Source organism: Pseudopipra pipra, chromosome 19 (genome assembly GCF_036250125.1).
Source record: "Pseudopipra pipra isolate bDixPip1 chromosome 19, bDixPip1.hap1, whole genome shotgun sequence".
Lineage (NCBI taxonomy): Eukaryota > Metazoa > Chordata > Aves > Passeriformes > Pipridae > Pseudopipra > Pseudopipra pipra.
The window spans coordinates 3,472,984-3,494,267 of NC_087567.1; the positions used below are offsets into that span (position 1 = coordinate 3,472,984).

The following is a 21,284-nucleotide window of genomic DNA, read 5'->3' on the forward strand; positions in this document are numbered from 1 at the left end:
TTTAATGGCTTGGAACTCTCTCACAGCCTAACTTTAAGGGACAAAGTCCCAAATCTCCTTTGGGGTGCATGAGGTTGAATCACATGGAGAGCATTCCCATGCAGGGAATGCAATTGTCCATGTGCCTCTGTGCTCCCTGAAGAAAACAGCCTCTCCCCAGGACCAATCCTCCCAAATATATCAAACATCTCTATCAGGATGAATCTCAGGTGGTTCAAATGGGGAAGACAAAGCCCATCCACAGGGATCCTTTGGTTGTAGAGGCCCCTCTGGAAATGCCTCTGTGATGGGCTGAACTCCCCTCATCAGGATGGAGGAAAATCCCCTCCCAGCAGCACAAGGTGCTCCTTCATCAGCTTTAGCAGAGATGTTTGCACAGAGAGCAAACAAGATGCTCCCCACAATAAGATCCAACCGTGACACAGGATTTGTCAGCAGAGCAGTGCAGAGTGAGAGTGTCCAGCCTGTTGTCCCCCCATTCCAAGGGAAAACCAAAGGCTCCAACTGTGGAGGGACAGACTCAGCAAAGCACTTGAGCATATGCTGAAGTTTCAGTGCTTTAGGAACTGATTCCTGGCCAGCAAAGCACTTACACCTGGGAAGCAAAGGAGACTCCAGCAAGGGGTTGGAACTAAGCATGGATTGGTGAACACGGGTGTTGGTATTCCAGTAATCTTTCCCTGCATAGACTTCTTTTTTTAATAGTTCATTTTTAATTAAAATGTCTTTCAAGAAAGAAAATAAATAGTTGCTCAGCTTAAGGCTGTTTCTAATCTGGGTCGATTAAGAGGGTAACCAAATAAAACAAACACAAATAACTCCTCTGTAACAATCTCCTGCAGCATCACCGTGCGATTCTGACAATGTATTTCAAATTATTAACAACTCATTGCAGCTCTATTCATCACCATCTTCGATGTCAAGATACTTCAAGAGGCAAGTGAGCTTTTAATGAGCTCTCAGACTGAAACAGGAAAGGAAAAATATATCCAGTGCATAGTACTTTAATGATCACCTAATTCCTTTTATTGCATCCCCTGTTATGATTTATGAATAAGGCAGAAAGATCAGAGACATGAGAAAAACACTCGTGTACACAATGCCCAAAATAAGACAAACTTGCCTTTCTATATATTGAGTGTATATACCTGGATTTTATATAAAACACTGGATCTTCACGCTGGCGTTTGTTTTCCCTTACAAGCCCAGGATGTTCTCCCTGCACAAGTCGCCGTGTAATTATGGATTTGTCATATTGATTTAAACTCCCCCAGCCCCAGGGCCCGCCTGCTCGCCTTTGTGTTTTGTGCCAGCACAAAGAAAACAGCTCAGAAAGGTGGTTCTTTGGCCCCGGGGTATTAATGAGCTGTTCCTTACGGGCTCTGCCTCTCTCCCCCGCTGACCCCGCTCACACCCCCCGAGTGAAATGATTTCCATCTGTCGGCAGCGCCGGGGACGGGAGGCACTGGACGTTTCACAAATGCAGGTGACCCCCCTGACCCTCCTGGTGTAAGCACTTAAAACTTGCTCTCACTTTTTATTTACCCTGCAGTCATATCCCGGGAATAAAGGGGAACAATTTCCTCTCCGCGGCAACGAGCGCCCTCGGGGAGGGGGACAGTCCCTGCAGACGCCTGTGCGGGGTTTGGGGAGTGATTGGTGATTTCTCAGTGTCCTTCTGGAGACCCTGCAAAGAGCCTGGAGCTGCAATGCGACACAGCATCGGGCTCCCTGTACCACCACGGCTCGGGAATCCATCACAGGCGTGGATAAAGCAGAGAGCCAAAGCCTCAGCTCGACACAGATCTGATATAAAATCATCTCTTTTTAAGTTAAAAACAGAGACAGAGGCTTCATGGATGTGCTGGAATAGAGGGGATGGATGTGTGGTGTTATATCTTGTACGTGTGCAGGGCAGGAGCTGGGTGGAGGGCAGGGAGCAGACAAGAGGGGCACACACTCCAGGCAGCACTTGCCCACAAATCTGATCCCCCAGGCCAGGAAATCTGCCCTTGTCTCCTCACAACTCATGGAGAGCAAAAGCAGGGGAATGGACAGCCCCAAGCTCCCTCTGGAGAAACCTTCCTCAACAAACATCTCTCTGTGGCTCCCAAAAGACTGCAGTCATGCCACGTACCCACACAGGCTCCCTGCCCTCTGACCCACTCACACTGAGCATCACCTCAACCTTCTCGTGGGCACAGGTTGGAATCTCTTTTCAGGCATTAGCAGGGGCAACAGGAAACATCTGTGGCTTGTTTGGAAGCTCTCCCTCTCCCAGCTGTGGCAGGGGTTAGTGCTCACATGGTGACAGGAGTGGGACAGGGACCCTGAGCCCACCACCACCCTGAGAGGTCTCAGAAGTAGCTGCTGAGGGAGCACAGCCTCTCTGGAGGGAAACACAGCAAGTGGCACAGAGAACCTGCCCCACAGCACCTTCCACCTGCCTTTGAGCCCTCACTTCTGTGTCCTGTCCCTTCCTGGCACTCCTTATTCACTCCTGGCTCCTTCGACAACCATTCCAGTCCTAGAGCAACTTAGAGCTGACAAAGGACTACATGAAATCAAAGAACACTTTCATTTTGGAGTGCAATCGTGAGCACATCCAGCTCTGGGCAGCATACTGAGAGCTGCTGGCTCAAGCACAAGCCTTGGGCAGTGGCCCTTACCTTCCAAGCTGCTCATTTTAGGGCTGAAATCATGACAACCACAACCTGCACTTTGGAAATCCTGTGGCCACCAAACACTCTCTGTGCAGAGCACAGCCAGCTCAGTTGGCTCAGTCCTTCACATGCTACAGACCCGGGTGTTCAGAGCAAGCATGTGGACACAGCAGCCAAGAAAACCAACAAAACCCATGCCTATCATTTTATCAAATAGATTATTGTTTGCCATTACCTCTTTAAGAGAGCTTATCCCTCCAGCTCCAATATTAATTTCCCCTCGGAAAAACTGCTGGACAAATTCATTAACAAATGCTTCTTCATGTCACCAAAGGACTTGTTGACCACCAGCTGCTGTCAGAGGGGCACAAAACCTTCATGATGACCACAGGGACTGGAGTCTCTCCAAGGCAGATTGTGCTCATTCTCCCACGGGCTGGATTCTCCCCAAGTGATCTCTGATGTCAGTCTGCAGATGATAAATGAAGTTTTCTCTCACCCCAAACATCCAACTCCTTTCACTACAAATTGAACCCAATTCTTCCATTACTGTGTAGGCCACATGTATCTGTCTTATGCTTCTCCAATGGCCTGGACACAACAGCAAATGTCCCTTCATCTTTACCTTCCAAATGCCAGCTCCAGCAAAATGGCCTTTTGAAATGGCTTGTTCCTTTCCCATCAACCCCTATAATTGCCCCAAAATTCAGTCCAGAACCTTCACAAATTCAATTTGACTCTTCTTATCAGGAAGAACCTGTCCACCACTACAAATTGTTGAATCTTCAGGCCTAAAAGCCCACTGCAAAGTGCTTTGGTGTGGGTCATTTTTATCTGTGCTGTGGCATTTAGCAATGAGAGACAGAGGGAGAGGTTTCCTACTGCTTCCACTCCTTCTGTTTTACCAGGTGGTTTTTCACAGCTCTCAGATTCGTTCTGCAAATATTCCCCTTCAACTGAAAGTAGTAAAATATCGACAAAAAGACAGATTTTGCTGAGGGTGCTGGAATCAAACACCACCTGAAACACCCCTGAAGTAACAGGTGCATCCAGAAATCCCAACTCAAAGGTGTCTGAGACAGACACTTCAGCTGGATGAAGGACACTGTGTGTGTCAGTATGGCATTGCTCTCAGGTGAAAAATTTGGGAAGATATATTGATGCCCGGGAAACAGCCAGCCAGTCCCACAAAAGGAATCTGTTCAACAGGAGAGGCACGTGAAGGATTGTAACTATCCCAGCACCCCCTGATGGTCAAGCATAATTCAAGACACGTGAAGTAAATGATAGAAGCAGAACTAATGCCACCATCAGCTGGTTCCTGAGATGGAAAAGGCACCTATGGGGAAATTAAAACCATCCTTCACGTCACTGACAAAACAGAGTTGCAGCAGCCATTGGTTGTGTTTTTCACAGGCTGCTCAAAATATCCAGTACATCCCTCTGTGCCATCAGATAAAGGAACTCCAGAGCCTCTCACCAAATCCACTGTGATTTTCTTGTTGTAAACAGAACCTGGCCCCATGAGCAGCAGTGAACAAGTGGGTTTGCAGTGGGTAGAAGCAACACTCGTGTCCTGCCACTGAGCCTCTGCAGCATGTACAGCAAATTTCTCCAACAGCAACCCTGGCTAAAGTGGAAGCAGCTGGGAATTGCCCTGACAGACACTTATTAACCTACATCATACACGACAATGACAGCCATAGCTCATTGCTACAACCCCCAGAAATACCAGAGTTAGTGTCCAAAAATAAATAAGGCTATCGATGGGCATGGTGAAAGCATGGTGAAAACAAGTGTGTGTGCATGTGGATGCAAGCTGTCAATGTATTAAAGGAACTGATGACTCTTGATTATATCAGGCCACAGACACCAGACCAAAGAGGCAGTTCCCAAAAAACCCAGAGATCATTAGGAACAGCTTCCTTGGCTCTGGCCTCCCTCCTGAAAATGTGAAAGAACTGTGGAATCTCAAAATATTTAAGGATTTGATGAAAAGTTTAATTTTTCCCCCAGCAATTTATGGATATGAATCATGGGGAAAGAATGCTGCTGACAGGGAGAAAAAACTGAAGCCTTAGTGATGTGGTTCTGACATATCTTTTAGATTGAAAGGAAGATGAATGCTGATGTTAGAAATATTAGTGGAGAACAAGCAGAGTCTGCTGTCAGAAATCAATAGATACAGACTTATGTACTTTGGTCACATCAGGCACCGAGATGAAAATAAACCTCAAGAAAGTAATTACGGGAGGGAAAGTGGAGGATCAGCGTGGAAGAAAAGGAGCAGTGAGGAGCTGGAGGGCACAGCATTGCGAGGTGGGATGTCCACAGGAGCTGGGGGGAGCTCAGGGTGGCAGCTAAAGGCCACTGCCACAGTGTCACCCATACGTGGAGAAAAGGACTGTGCTTTGCTCAGGCACCACAGTGCAATGAAGAGACAGCCAGGAAAAAAGACAGTAGGGGCTGGGAGAGGTAGGGAGGAGAGTAGAGATAAAAGGGGAGCAAGGAGAGAAGAGGAAAGGTTGCAATATGCTTTGTATCCACTTAGAGCAAGACTTCGGAGCTTGATCTCATACGAATTTGTTCTTTAACCCTTTTCAGAGGCCCATCATAACCCTTTCCTTCCCATAGCTTTGCAAGAAAGAAGGGGGGAGAACCAAAATATTTAATTTCATATGAGTGACCCTTCCCTGTGCCTCTCCTACCCTCCCACCACTGCCTCTCACTGATGCCACACACACCAGGTGACCACCAGCTGTAGAACTGACTGCACTGTGTGGGATGCCCAAACCTGGGCTGGCTTTCAAAGAAAGCTTCAAGAGTCTCTACCCCATGAGAAGAACAGGTCCTCTACATGCAGGGAGCAACAACACACCCATCATCCCCCAGGAGCTTTGCACTCCAAAAACTGGAAAGGAAAAGCCAGGACAAGTCTTCATCTGAAGTGGGACTGCTGGAGGGAGCAAGATTTACGTGCCCATGTGTGTCTGTATGTCTGTGTGTGTGTGCAGACCCACCTGAGGTGCAGGACCAGTCTGTGCACACACCTGAGCACAGATGGAGTGACACGTGGCACCACTGCAAACCAATGCCACCTGCTTTTCCTCCCACCCCTTCCCCTGCCCGCTGGCTTTGCAGCACCATCACAGGTCTTTTCACCTTCCTTTGAGTCCATCCCTGCTTTTTTCCCAGTTCAGCACTCTCTGCTCTCCTCCCACATCATCCCTGGCCATGGGGACAGAGCAGACCCTGCAGGGCCACTCAGGGGACGGTGACCTGAGTGGGGCTCTCACAAAACCACTCCTGCACAAGGGGCAGCAGCTCCTCATAAATTCCCAGAGATGAAATCTCTGACACGAGCTCTTAAAACCGTGATTTAAAACCACGGTCAGGAGCCGAAGTGGCAGACAGAGGAACCTAATCCATCTGAGGCAACTGCCACTTTTGGGAGTTGCTGCTTGGAAAGGAAAAGGGGCCCATGGATCCCTACAGCATTCCCAGATCTCTGCACCTTCCAGAACCCTGACAGCACCAGCTTTGTAGGAAGCATCAAGTACCCACTTGCCTAAAACCCACCCTCTTTGGGAGCTCTCAAGCACCAAAATATTTTGACAAGAATCCAAATCCTTCTCGTGACAAAGGAAAACAAGAAGCAATTTGCAAGGCTGAGAGGGTCTAATTAGAACACACACACACCCCAAACACACACCTCAGACTGACTGAGCCGGGCCCAGAGCTGGTGTATCTCAAGCAGGGGGTGATTTCTGGAGCTCTCGTGGGAAGCTAAAGATTATTGAGATAAGAGACTGTACCTGAAACATGTTTCTTTACATCAGCTACTCATACCAGGCAAGTCTGAAGGAGCTGACTGTAAAATTTATGTAGTCAAGGTCTATTTTGCTCTTTCCAAATACTTAAGGATTATCTTTGCAAACACCAAGAATAGCTCTAATCATTGATAATTTCTCAAAGGTGCACAGCTGAGCTCTAACACTCCTCCTCTACACAAAACCCCGTAAGAACCGTGTCTCTGGGCTGCTGTTCAGTCCTGGATGCTGTTTCACTCATGAAAATCACAAACCACTCTAAAATGGTACTTGAAATCTAATCAAACAGGAGACAATGCCTTAGACTTCACTGGGATTAATTTCCTCTGGCTAGAGTGTGTGCAAATAACACCGCTTTTCCTAAATTAAGAAAATAATTCAAGGTAGGACTGAGCCCTCTCCCAAGCCAGCAGGTCAGGGAGGGGACGCCTCTTTCCACGGGGCCTTTGATCTTTGCTGCTTGACCTTGCTTTTGGCAACCTTGGGAGGTCAGGGAAATTGTTTTGGGAGCCCCACAGCCTATTGATTTCTTCACAAGGGGGAGGCCACTGGCATTGTCATGGTAATGCAGAGCCCGGAGGCTCGTTAGGTGTTCCACCCCTCCGAGATGTGCCCAGCGAGGGCTCCTTTGGAGGCCACCAATCTGCCAATCAGTTCCACCCCATGAAAGCTAAGGTGAACGTGAGGAGACCTCACCACCTGTATTATAATCTGCAGCTGTATTGAAATTTTCCTGGCAGGGCTGAAATCTCAATGTTTAATTTACTCGAACTAACGCGTCGCGAAATTCCCGTCCAGGCCGAAAACTCCAATGAACCTTTGGGTGGAGGGAGAGACCTCCAAGCTTTGATCCTTTTCATCGCTGTATTTTAAAACAAGCAGCTCCTTAAGAAGGTTAAGGAAGCAATAATAAAGATTTTTTTTTTTAGTGTGCATACATGATCATTCCACACTGATGCACTTCAGCTTTAATAATATTGTATTAAATTTTATTGTAACCTTGCTGACATTTACTGCAAGGGAAAGTGCATAAGCTTAACAGCCTTATAAAATACAGCCCAGTAATGTACCTATAAAGCATAATATTTCTATACCAATGATGAGCTATTGCAATTGCATCCAATTTAGTGGCTCATTATTAACGAGTGCAATCACCTTCTCAGTCACATGCTCTGAAACACAGCACGGTATATTGATGCCATTCCACATTTTACAAGGCAGCTGCTCCAATTTTGCTCAGTGGTACAATGATCTGACAGTGGAAATTCTCTTCTCATTATGAATTAGCTGTAAAAGGCACCTGATGATGGAGAGGTAAGTCCTCGTGCACATCACCAGGGCTCTGGTTTATTCAAAGGAGGGAAATTAGTTTACACTGGCTGAGATCAGGCCCATTAAAGCTGACATGACTCCCTCAAAGATAACCCACCACTAAAAAGCTCTTTTGGTACCAAACATTGGGCTGTGGTGGAATTTAAGCACTTCCTTTCACAAAAGCACCTCTGAAAGTCCCTGCATCCATGACCACTTGTTCCTCTCCAGTGAGCTCCCTGTGGCCTGTTCAGTTCCTGACAGAAGTTCCCAGGCTTTCCCAAGCTATTCTGATGGACCAAAGACCTGCTGAGATCCAGAGACTTGGCAAAGAAACAGCTAAACTGTCCTTACAGTCCCAAAAGAGACCTCCTAAGCAAGTCCTCTGGATCATTCCCAAGGGCACCGAGGACAAGTCGATGCTTGAAGTTGTTCTTATTAAAGAAAAGAAGGACAGGGATACAAATCTCAGCACAAGCAACAGGCTCAGTTGCCACCTCCAATAAGCATAACTTGTCTTTTCCTCAACATAACTCACTCCAATGAGCATAACTTGTTTTTTTCCTCAACAACACTTTCAAAGCTGGGCTCAGCTCGATGCTCTCACTGTCAAGCTGCAGATTAGCATCATTCAAAGGCCTAATTCTGGTGTTTTCTGAAGGGCACATCTTTAAAATAGTCAGAAGGGGAACTCATCCACACCTGAATACACCCAGGAGCTTCATGACCATGGATTCCACATCTCCTTCAGCTGCACTGAGACAAGGCACAACAAAAAGACAACAGGGCAAGACCCTACAAGATGTGAGGGATGCCCCTGGCACCACCCAAAGTTCAGGATGTCTGAGGACCTCGATCACATGGGAAAATCCCAGCGCAGTGAAGTCCTCAAGAGCAGCTGGGGATTTTCTGAGCTGTCAAGGTGACACAGCCTCAAAGCAATCGGTGCTGCTCAGCAGGATGAGACAAACACAGCTGGTACCTGGAGGAGATTAATTCAAAGAGTCATCTTGGCTGGAAGACAGGCAAAGATTTTGAAACACTGTGTATGTGGGGTAAAGAAAATAAGTAGTTCATTTTCTTTGAGCATTAAGCTGTAATGGCTGTCAAGGGGGATTACTGATATTGTTATGCCAGTGTCAGCACATGTTGCAGAACAGCCACATTTTGAATTTCCATACTTGCTTAATTTAATGTTCAGATAATCTGGCAAATGAAACAGGAGCCTCAAAGACTCTTTTCCCCCCTCTCCCTTTAAAAAAAAATATCATTCTATTAAGAATGTTAAATTCTCGGGAGCAAGAGCTGGCGTACATGGAGGGCACATACTAATCTCATTTATGCTGAGATTTGCTTTCTGTTAAGTAACAGAAAAACAGCTAATCAAGCATAATTCAATAATACATCATCTGCAGATGCAAAGGCTCAGAAGATTGGTATGGAGCTTTGCCCATTTGCATGAACTGATGATCTGGGCCAGGTGCATTTAATTGCACGTGGGGTGTGGTTGCACACCTCAATACCCCCTCTGACGACTCCTCCCCAGCTTTGGGCTCACTGGAATCTGGGACAGCTGCCAGCCCATGACTGAATAGGATCTGTGCTTCTCTACGTGTGTTATAGGTCTGTGGCAGCCAAGACCATCCCACATCCCTGGACAGAGAGCACTGGCCCAGCTGCCACTGTCCCTACTGCCCAGTGTCACCAGAGGCACAGCCTGTTGCTTGAGGACAATGCCAGGTAGAGTCTGGGATCAGCTGGTGACACTGGCACATCCTCTGCATCCCACACAGAGCATTTCCAGACATCCTCAGAACAACCTTTTGCTCCTTGCAGAAAACCATAGAAGGGAAAACATGGTCAGCTGGAGGCTGGAGACACAGACTCTATGCCAGGGACTGACAAAGAGGTTCCTTCAACCCTCTGAAATCAAAAACATCCTCACTAAACAGACTATTTGGCAAACTGGCAAATTCTGTCCTCTAAATATTTTTCAGTGTTGCTATTATGTGACTTCATAGGTCGTAATGTCACAAAATAGGGCAAAACCCTCATGTTTCAGACGAACTTAGAAGAATCCAGGTTACACCTCTTGCCAGTGCCTCCTCTGGCTAATATCTCATACATAGGAAAAAAGGCATTTTGGGAGGTTGGAGGCTTTGGGGTGCAAACCCTACCAATACTAACAGACAGAGCAGCAGAGATAATGCCATGCATGAGGACTGCAGGCAGACACGTGGACTGAAACACAGACAAAAAGGGGAGAGGCTGAGAGACATTTCTCTTTTTTCTCCATCCCCTGTTTTGTTGTTAAGGCTCTAAGCTAATTTCCATGGAATTACTACAGCACATTTGTAAACACACATGAAACTCAGCCAGCTCTGCAGTCACTGCTGTCTTGGGCTATTAAGTACAATATTTAGCTCAGCCAGATGCCACCAGGAGTTCGCCAAGCCCATAAAACAAGCTCAATCACATATTTTCGTAAACAAGAATATGAAGCCATTTTGGAAGAGTTTACATATATGTTTGTGTATTTGTTTCCTTCCATCTGGCAAATTCCCTCCCAAGACAGCGAGATGAAGCCCAAGGGAGGAAGTTTATGTGTTCAGTCACCTCTCAGCAACACCCTCCTGAAAGAGGATTGTCATCAGGCCCCCTCAGCCAGAGCACACCCTGCTTCTAATGGCACAGAGGATTAGAGAAGATGCTGCTGCTTTTGTTGGCACACAAAGGAGAACAGGACCCTCTGCTCTCTGCTGGACCTCAAGGGCAGCTGGCTCCAGAGCATTTTGGAGGCAGCTCTGCAGCTTTTCACGGTGCTAAAACCACAACATTCAGCCACAGCACTTTTCAAGACTTTTTCTTTCCTTAAGGAGCTCTGCAGGGGAAGGATAAGACAGAGTCCACCCTCAAATAACCTGCACACAGGCACCTTGCAGACCTGAGCACCTCAGTAAGATGCCTGAAGGGGTACAGCCACCACTTGTGCAGAGCTCAAGGTTGAGGATGTCAGAAATGTCATGGGATGTGCTCTTCTGTCCGGATTTCCTTGGATGTCCTGGACACCTCCAGCCCTGTGCTGCTGCTTCTCCCATTGAACTGAATCCAAGAGCTTGCACCATCAGTTATCCCACATCAAAACAAGGCAGGAGCAGGAAGGCAAAGGACATCACATTATAAAATCTCTTAAACTACTGCCCTACAGCATATTTAATTACACCCTGATGCAGAAAGTGTTGCAAAGACCAGAAACCTGGAAAATAATAGGAGGCACCCAAGAACAGCTACACCAGGAGCAGCCAGACAGGCTGATGGCCAGGGCACAGCCCAGCCCATCTATCAGCTCCAGCAATGGTCACCATCAGCACAGACAGCAAGAAACCTGCAGCAGTGAAACAATCATCCTTCCAAGGAAAAAGGTCCTCAGCCCCCAGTGCCTGAGCCTGTCCCTCACTCTGATGTTTCCCATCCCCTCCACCCACCTCAGCACTGAGTGCAGTGATGGTCATTAACCTGCACAACTCCAGTCCAGGATTTTTTCTTATATCTGACCTGTAGGAAGCTTTAATTGGCTCCACAAACATTTAATGCAAATATTTTGCAATTCAACCACCTCTGAGTGGCACAAGCCCCTGCTGGAGCCACACATGCTTTAGCCTTGTACTTGGTGTGGGTGTCCCTGCACCTCATGTCCCACACAAGGTCCTCAGGGGAGGAAATGGCTTTTGCCTGTGCATTGGACCCTGCCTGCTACAACAGAAGGCACTCGAGGTACTATCACAATACAAAAAATAAGGATATAAGTCCAGTGATAGCAGATGCAAGCAATCCAGACAGATGAGTGGCTTTAAAGTTAACACAGCCCTAAAGAGAATCCCAACTTTGTCTCACCCAGAGAGATTTCTCTCTGCTTCGATAGCCATCTTTGGAGAACAGCAGCTCCAATATCAAAGAAAAAAAAGCAACCAAAAAAGGTGAAAAACAAAGCTCTTGGCAGATGGGGAATGCCCAGGACACACCAACCACCTGCCACACCCTCCATGCCTCTCCCTCACTGAGAAATCACAGAATCATAGAATAATTAAGATTAGAAAATACCTCTAGGATCAAGTTCAACTGCTGACCCAGCACTGTCAGGCCCATCACTAAACTATGTCCCCAGGTGCCACATCCACACATCCTTTAAATCCCTCTGGGGACAGCGATTCCACCACTGTCCTGTTCCAGTGCTTGACCGCCTTTCCAGAGAAGAAATTTTTCCATAATATCCAATCTAAACCTTCCCTGGTGCAACTTAAGGCTGTTTCCTCTTGTCCAGTCTCTTGTTCCCTGGGAGCAGAGCCCAGCCCCCCCCGGCTCCCCCCTCCTGTCAGGGAGTTCAGGAGAGTGAGAAGGTTCCCCCTGAGTCTCCTCCTCTCCAGGCTGAGCCCCCCCAGCTCCCTCAGCTCCTCCTGCTGCTCCAACCCCTTCCCCAGCTCTGTTCCCTTCCCTGGACACGCTCCAGCCCCTCTGTGTCTTTCTCAATCATCTCCCCTTGATCCCATCCTACGTGAGGGACACAGTGAAGCACACAGGGGTCACACCCCACCCCATACTGCGAGCACAGACAAGTGGCCAGGGCACAGAGGTTCCCTGTCCCATGGCCAGCAATCCCCTGTCCCATGGCCAGCAATCCCCTGTCCCATGGCCAGCAATCCCCTGTCCCATGGCCAGCAGTCCCCTGTCCCATGGCCAGCAGTTCCCTGTCCCATGGCCAGCAATCCCCTGTCCGATGGCCAGCAATTCCTCATCCCACGAGTTGTGCAGAGGAGCATCAGGATGGACCTGGCCAGGGCCCAGCACGGCACACACGTGTTCCTCTCACAAACTAACCAGAGATTTGGTTGCTAAGTCTCAAGTTTATCCACAAGTCTGAGATGCTTGGCCCTGCCCAGAGCCAGAACACATGTTTGTGGGATATACAAACTGCTTGAAATAGAGGCCACAGAGGGCCCATTAGAAATTCAATATTAGCTTTGTAAAATTGCTAATAATTAGCTACAGCTCTTTTCTCCATCACAGCAGCTGGTGACATGAAAGTGATTAAGTTTCTAATGAATAGATTAGGGTTACTGAATATATTAAATAACAAGGTTTTTAATCAACTGTTTATTGATTCCAGCAAGACAGTTCTGACGGCAAAAAAAACCACTGGGTAGCAGTGGAATTTATTTATGGGCTAGTGTTCTACATCAGAAATAATTAAAAATAGATTATTTTTCACCAAATCTAGAGCTTTTTTCTCTTTGAGGCAGGTCAATATGGATTAAATTAACAGCAAATAATAAATTAAGGGAGAATTGAAAGCTAAATTCAGAGCAGAGAGGTGCTCAGAGCTCAGCAGTCAATCTTTGTTTGCAGCTGGTGGGGCAGAACCAGCCACATATTTATTGTCTGGTTTTAGCCAGGAGAGACAGAAGGTGGACATCTTGAGATACCATCCCTGTTGTTCAGCCTCATGGGAAGGATCCATTGAGATCCTATCCCAAAAGCCATGTGGGGACAGGATGCTGTTAACTCACCAGAAGGCCAACTTTTATTTGCACAAGCTCTTTTACATGGGAAGAATTAAAAGCATTTTACTCCAAGGTGTAGTACTCAACTATCAACACCACAGGCTCCCTGAGGGCAGCTGGGACCTGCATCCCAGAGCCAGAGCCTGTGCCCAGAGCCACCAGGAGCCACGTGCCTCTGGCTGGGAGTGAGGATGGGAACTCTCATCCTCTGCCAGGACAGGGCACAAACACAGCTCTCCTGGGAGCAGGGTCCCATTAGGGCACTCACAGAGCAGGAACTCCCCATCCCAGTGACCCTCTGTGCCAGAGGCAGCTGGACAGTGGGGTTGGGGCTGCCCAGCCTGGGAGGGGCTGGGTAAGAGCTGTGAGATGGGTCCCTGGAGTGCCCACACCTCTGAGCAGCATTCCTACTGCCCCACAGCCTGAGGGGGAGCTCTCCCTTCCCTGCTCCAGGGGCATCTTCCCATCACCCAACCCATTAACTCACGTCTGTATGAATTCCATCCCCTCCTATTCCCCTCCTTACTCAGTTCACTGGGTGCCACTGGGAACCGGGTGGGCTCCCCTAGGACATTCCTGTGGAGACAAGCAACATCCCAGAGCCCTGACCTTCCTTTTTGGGTTAAGACAGCAGTCCCATCTCAGAGCCTGGTGCTTGGGATGTATGCAAAAAAAAAAAAAAAAAAACAAACATGGAAAAGCAGAGCTTTTTGGCTTGGCTGCATCCCTAACCAGGTGTCAGGGGTTACGTGTTACAAAGCAAAGGATCATCCGAGGGGGTCACTCACAGCTGGAAAGGCCTCTCTGACCAGCAACAACAGCTTCCCACTGAAAAGCTGTGAATCTGCCAGTGATCCCAAGTCCCAGCCCTTGGAAATGAAGCTCAGAAACAACCTCCCTCTGCTCCTCAGAGATCTTCCCAGCGCGGCTCATCCAAGGCCAGCCAGGAGACGAGGCAGCACATTCCACAGCCACATTTCACATTGTCCTGCAGCAGTTTCCATTTGTGCTCCTGTCAGGTTCAGGCTGCATCCCTTCATGCAATAGGATCCAGGATGTTCTGCAGTTTTAAATACCCACAGTGGAAACCAGCCGGAGGAAAAAGCAGGAATCTTTAGGAGCACTAACTTTTTCCATGGCTCCAAAGTGCCGAGCAACTTTCTGCCAGTATATATAGCTACCTCGGGGTCTATTATTTTATTAAGGGATATTTGAAGTGCTCCATGACATAAGCAAATCCATTATATATATATATACACAGTGCATATGCATATGGAGCCATTTATAGAGCAAATCTTTCTAGCTCTGATAGTTTATAATGTGGAAGACCTTTAGTCTGGCATTGAACCAAAGCCAAGAGCTGCATGTGCTCTTTAAATCAGTGTAACATGGAGAAGACATTTTTCTTTGGAGCCTCATGGAAGCAGGATTCCATGGAAGGTTTTGCTCTCAAAATGGCATCTGTCTGAAGCTGTCAGAGGGGTTTGGATCAGCGTGAGTGGTACCTTGGTGTGCAGAGGGGTGTTGAGGTAATTAAAGGGAAAAGATAAATCAGATTATTGTGTATGTCCATGGTGGGCTACAGTTACCACTGCTGCACAAGTCATGTGGGCTGGCATTTGGAGACAGAGCATGAGAAAACAGGATGGATCCACATCACTCTCATAAGGACCACGACCAAGCCATTTGAGGGCTACAATCCCCTTTTCCCTCCTATTTTGTCTGTCTGCTCTGTCATCTTTCCCTCAAGAAAGTTACCATACAAAGTAAAACCCAGACTGCTGACAATTCCTACCAGCTCTCCTTGTGCTGATGTCACCTTTTTAAGATCAGAGCCCAAGATGTGATCTACAATATTAATATCTACATATGATACCAACACTGCAATTACACATTTACACGATGTAACTTGACTTGTAACCATATCTAGACAATTAGATACAAAGATCTTCTACACTGCAAAGCCCTACTTCAATTAAATTTTTCATTCTGCTCTCAGTCTCTCAGCAATTAAGTACAGGAGGGGTGACAACAGACATGTCCCAGCTCACCTGAACATCCCCACAAGTGCCTGCACACCTGGGACAGTCTTACACACTCAGCCCCCCTTGCATCTCTGTTCTCCTTCCAAGCCTGGTTCTGTGTAAAAATACATAACAACCATAAAGCTCTGAAGGTCTTTTAATTCAGCTCTGGTCACTGGAGTCTGTGTTCACCTGCCAAGGGCTCATCTCCTATTTTGTTTTGGTAATCTGGTTAAATCCAAGGAAAAGTTCCACTGCAGGAGAGATGAACTGCAGTGAGAACTTTACTATTTTATGTGTGCAAGGTTTTAACGTAATTTGGAGTTTTCCTATGTTTTTGTAGATCATGCCCTGCTGAGCCAAATACATGGGGAAGAAACAGCTCAGTCTTTTGCCCCAAGCCCAGCCAGCTGCCACACAAGCTCTCACCCCTTTTAAGCATCAAAGGCAGCTTTTAGTTTGATTTTCCAGACAGTGACACTGAGACACCTGACCCCTGGATGGCAGAGATACCCCACGGAGACACGATGGGGTCTGATCTTTAGGAGCTCACAGACACATATCAAACTAGAATCAGATCTTTACCAGCACCCAACAGGGTCTGCTCCTGGCTGGTTCTCAATTAAAGGGGGGCTGACTCAGTTACATGTTTTCCTTAACTCACACTGTTGTTTCTTTAACTTACACATTACCTGCAGTTCAGTTCACTTTGCCACTTCACTGTCTACACAGGGATTTTCCTTACTATCCATGTACAAACCAGCATCTCCAAAGCCACCCACATACACCTCACTGGGACAGAATCACATTGACTTGCCCCTGAGGCTCTAATTCAGCAAAGATTTCAGGCTTTTGCAACTAAAAGTTTCAGCAGGACACCCTGACCATTCCCATCTTAAACACTTTGGGAGGAAGGGAAAAATTCTGAAGCATGGTCTTACCAACAGGGATTCCCTGAGGCATCCAAGGACATCCCTGCTTATGCTCCAGTCTCAGGTACACCCAGGATGTGGGAAGCTGGAGAGGTGATGGAGAGCAAGCCTTCCACACCACAACCAAAGAGCTGACCTACAGTTAACACCCACGTGTGGAGAGCAGAAAAACTCCATCAGGAAAAAAAGAACAAAGCCCAGAGGAGGGGGCAACATCTCCCCTGTGTACCAGGACTGCTGCAGGAAGCAAGTCCCAGTTGGCATTGTAATTCCCAATTGGCATCAGCAGCCCTGTGAAATAAATGAAGGTGCCTTCAAGGCATCCTTTTCCATCACAGCATCAGCCTGGTTTTCTCTCTCAGTCCTACAGCTGCTTCCCTCAGCCAACAGCTTCTTGAGCTAAGCAGCCATGTGGGAGAGCCTTCTTTCCAAGAGGTGGCTGGAAAACCAGCAGGACAGGTAAGTGGAAAGCACACACCCAAGCCTGGAAAGAGTCCCCAGCAAGACCCAACCATGCTGGCAGCTGACTGCACCTTCCTGTTAAGTCCCTGACCTGCTGGGTGTGTGGGGACCATAGCACAGGGCATGGTGTGTGTCCTGGCAGGGGGGCACATGAGCTATGGGGTCAGTCTCGGAGGTTGTGGGGTCACTCCTAGAAGCCCCTGAGCATCCAGCTGAGCTCAGCAGGACCAGGTTAGATGTCAAAGGTGCACCACAGGAATCATCCTGAAAACCATCTCCAAGTCATTAACCCCTCTTCCTTTCTTTCACCACTCCCATTTGATGAGTCCCTGGAAAGAGCAAGGTCAAAGATGAACAAAAGCAGTAAATGCTTCCAGGGAGACACTCCAGAGAGTTTTCATGGCAGAAAGACCAAATTCATCCTGGGTGTTTGCACCATCTGGAGCAGCATTCCCTCAAATACACTCCTTTTGGAGATTACCCCTTCACCTTCAAGCCTAAATTAAAATTTATAATGCTGAAACTACAGAAAAATATCATGTCAAAGCTCTTCAGAGAAGGTAAGTGTCACTGGGTTGCCCCAGGATAACCTCCTGCTCTGCCTATTCCTCCTCTCTCAGCAGCAAGGCAAGGTACCAGGGATGCATCCACAGGCACATCCCACCACCAGGAAAAGCTGATTATTTATTCTTTAGCCAGAAAAAGCCCACGGAAGGACATGGCTTCATCTCCCACCATAACTTAGTGTAGGAGCCTTTGATGAGAACACTTGACTAAAGCTTCTTGGAAATCCAAGTAGACTCTGCAGTTTGGATTGAGCTCATTTGCCAAAAATGCAAGTTCCATGCAATCATCTAAAGTACATTTTCCACAGGTTGAGCATGAAGGTCCCTTGGTAGAAGGGAAGCCAAACCTACCACATGGATCTTTACATCCAAGGCTCTTGGTTCAGGCCAAGGTATGACTTTAAAGGAGATCCTCTGATTTTCTGTAGATTCTCAATGTGTGAATGCATATCCAGACAACCACAGCACTTGTGGGCTCGGGTGCCATCTGGAAATCATTACAAAGCACAGACTCGCTCCTGGGATTTCGTGCACTTCCCGCCCGACATGGGAACAGCCTGTTCCTCATTGTTCGGCTGCTTCTGTTCCTCCACACATCAACTACACACAGGAGAGACAGAGCAAGTGTCTCCACACTGGGAGCTGCCTTTTTCTTCCTGCCCTTTTAAATCACTCCTTTGTCCCCAGTTTGCAGCACAGCAACTCTCCCCACTGGCATTTCATGGGGACAATCCTTCCTGCTGGCGCAGGGAGTGCTCCACACTCAGGCACACACAGCACATCGGGACCAGGGCAGCTTCCAAAGCTCTTGGCCAAGGCCTAAAACCAACTGGAATGGAGAGGCTTTGGTTTTCCAGGCCCTTTTTTTTTTTTTCTTTTAAACATATTTTTCTAAGCACAGAACAACGCAGGAATAGAGCAGAATATAAACTTCTTTCCTTTTCTAATTAATTTCACAAACTAAACAGGATCTGTAGCTTTCCTGAGCTACCTCAGGGACTCTCTGGAGTGTCTCATATGTTCATATTTCAACCTCCTTTCTGTCTGCATTTTATGCATTCCTCCTCCCAAAATTTTGAACTCCCTCTCCCCTCTCTTCCCTGCTTTTAGAGAGATTTTTACAGGCATTGAAATGCTTCAGATGAAACACAAAGAGCCCAGTTCTCCATTGCTATATAATTTTTGCAGTCACTTCCACTACTGAAAAGCAAAATAAAATGTCACTGAGGACACTTCTGATTTATACTCACTTTCTGCTAACTAAATGGGACGGAAAAATGCTACTCAGCTGCATACTCTGAATAATTCTCCTGATCTGATCACACATCTCAAAGGTGGAGAAGCAGCAGGTAATACATGTTCCAACAGCTTTGATAACTATCAGACGATCTCCCAGTCCTGCACTGCAGAAGGAAAGTCTGACAAAGCAGGAACATCTGGATGTAGCCAGAGCAGTTTGTGCATAATTACTGAACAAGCTTATTTACCATCTAATTGTTTCCAAGCAGTTTCATGTTCTTAATGCTGTGTCAAGAGCAAAGGCAGAGCACTCAACATCTTTACTGACCGACTCAAAGCCCCACTGTCAGGAGTCACGCGACGGCGGGAGAAGCGACGCTGCTCTCTGAGCTTCCAGCCAAGGAGAAAACACCCCCAAAGAACTTTCTGCAATGGGATAGATGGGTAATGGGAGACAACAAATCAGCAGGAAACAGAGGGACAATGAAAGAAAGACAAATTACGTTTTTAAGAACTCACTGTTATTCACTAAACTCCTGCGTGTGTTTTCCTGAATGAGGATTTGACTCGTGCCATAAACAAAGGGGGGAGTGGCTGCTCAGCCCCATGTGTTGTTGTAGCCAACTGAAGGCCAGGATGGGAGCTTATAAAAACAGAAAATGACTTTTTACAAAGGTAGATAGTGATAGGACAACGGGGAATGGTTTTAAACTAAAAGAGGGGAGATTAAATTAAATGTTAGAAGGAAATTCTTCACTGGGAGGGTGGTGAGACCCTGGCACAGAGAAGCTGTGGCTGTCCCATCCCTGGAAGTGTTCAAGACCAGGTGAGACAGGGCTTGGAGCAACGTGGGATAGTGGCAGGTGTCCCTGTCCATGGCGGGGGTTGCAATGAGATGATCTTGAAGATCCTTTCCAACACAAATCATTCTGTGATTCTAAGGGGGATAGATGGATGGTGGGGCTGCTGAGCTGCTGGTCCTGGACCAAATACCTCAGACTAGCTAAAATCAGCAACACTTCAACATTTGTTCATCGACAGCCAACGTGTTGCAAAACAAGGAGGGGACAAAAAAAACCAACAAAACACTGTTTTTATTGCCACTTGAATGTCAGCTGGCACACACTGCCTTGGGATAATGTACCCTAATTATACAGCCAGCCTTCCAAACACACTCTTCAACTCTGCCACATGTGGCATTTACAGTTGTGGTAATAATACAGCAGCCAGCCAAGAAGCAGAGCCTAAGCACACCTCTGACCTGCAAGTGACCCACTAATTAGTGGATGCCCAAGGTTAACGAAAGGAGCTCTTCATCCGGGGAGGCGTGTTAGCAGCGTGAACTCCAACCTCAGTAAACTGGGAAATCTATGCCAGGAGGTGTTTACACATTCATTAGTGGCGTTGGCAAAACAAAACACAGCAGAAAAGCCCCTTCCTGGTAATATTGTGCTCGGGATAAAATGAGAGGTCTCTTTTTTCTGCACGCAACAATTACCGCAGAGGCGAAATCCTAACGATGGAATTAGGTGTTGTATTTGGAAACTGCAGGCAATCAGTTCCCAGTTGGCTCTGGATGCTTTGCCAGGGTTTGTCTACCATCACTACCAAGTCACAAATCCCTTGTTTTACTCCTTTGGTTGGTAGTAAAATGGTTCTGGATGCTTGAAATTACAAGTGGATTAGCACTTCCAGAGACCTGGAAACATTTGGGTTCAGAGGGCACATCTGGCCCAACACAAGAGTGAGAGACTTGGACAGCCCCAAGGTCTGCACTGGGGCAAGCAGAGCTGTGCTGTTTGCCACAGGGTTGGCTGGAGCATCCCCCAGACCCAGGAGGCTGCATTTCCACCCCTCCCAGAGGGAGAATTATACCACAATAATCCCGAAAAGGGGCACATCTGATTTCTCCAAGATGCTGATGGGTAGAGACAGCTCAGGCTCAGGGTCAGCCCCAGTCAAACAGCTGCAACTCAAACCACAAAACCAGGAGCTTTGGTGTAAACGGGGTGAGATTTCCCCCTTTGCCTGTCAGTGCTCATATCAGGGCAGAAAGGGAAGGTTGCTGCTGTCTCCAGCCAGATACATCAAAGCAGCTCCCAGCTCTGCACTTGTAGTGGCAAATCAATAGCAGGGTTATTACCACAAACTGCTGATCCCAGTTTCCATCACACAGTGACACGGGCATGTCCCAAAATGTGCTCAATCCTCAGTTAAACCTCCTAAGGCATGATCTAGAGCTGACAAGAAACATAACAGGGGGAAATTGCAGAGAAACGGATGGGAGCAGAGGCATCCCAGGGCTGTGCAATCACAGCAGCACACGAGGGTGATGGATGGAGCACGAGCAGTCTGTTATTGAAAAAAAGGGAAACAGCTATTTTTGTCAAAAGAGCAATTTTGGTGGGAAAGCCCTTTTTTGACAGAACACCAAAAATCTGGAAGCTATTTTTAAATTTGCTTTTTAAAGAAGAATAATCTAAACACTTCCAGCTCAATCAGCCCAACCCCAACGGGCTCTAACGATCCCTCATTTGGGAAAGGGAGTGTCAGCTCTGTTGACAAAACTGATCATCTCTGAGTTCTGCTAATATTTTTCCTATGGAAAGGAGACATTTCTTGGGCAGCCCCTCACTCCCAGAGCTGCCTCGGTGCTCTGGAGTGACACAGCCCAGCGAGGGATCAGTGCCACGTGTCCC

The 21,284-nt window shown here is 47.4% G+C and overlaps 1 protein-coding gene across 5 annotated transcripts in view; it reads right to left on the reverse strand.

Moving 5' to 3' along the window:
* The window catches only part of TBCD (tubulin folding cofactor D), a 579,906-nt gene that overhangs the window by 105,109 nt on the left and 453,513 nt on the right, over nt 1-21,284 (reverse strand). The window lies entirely within an intron of this gene.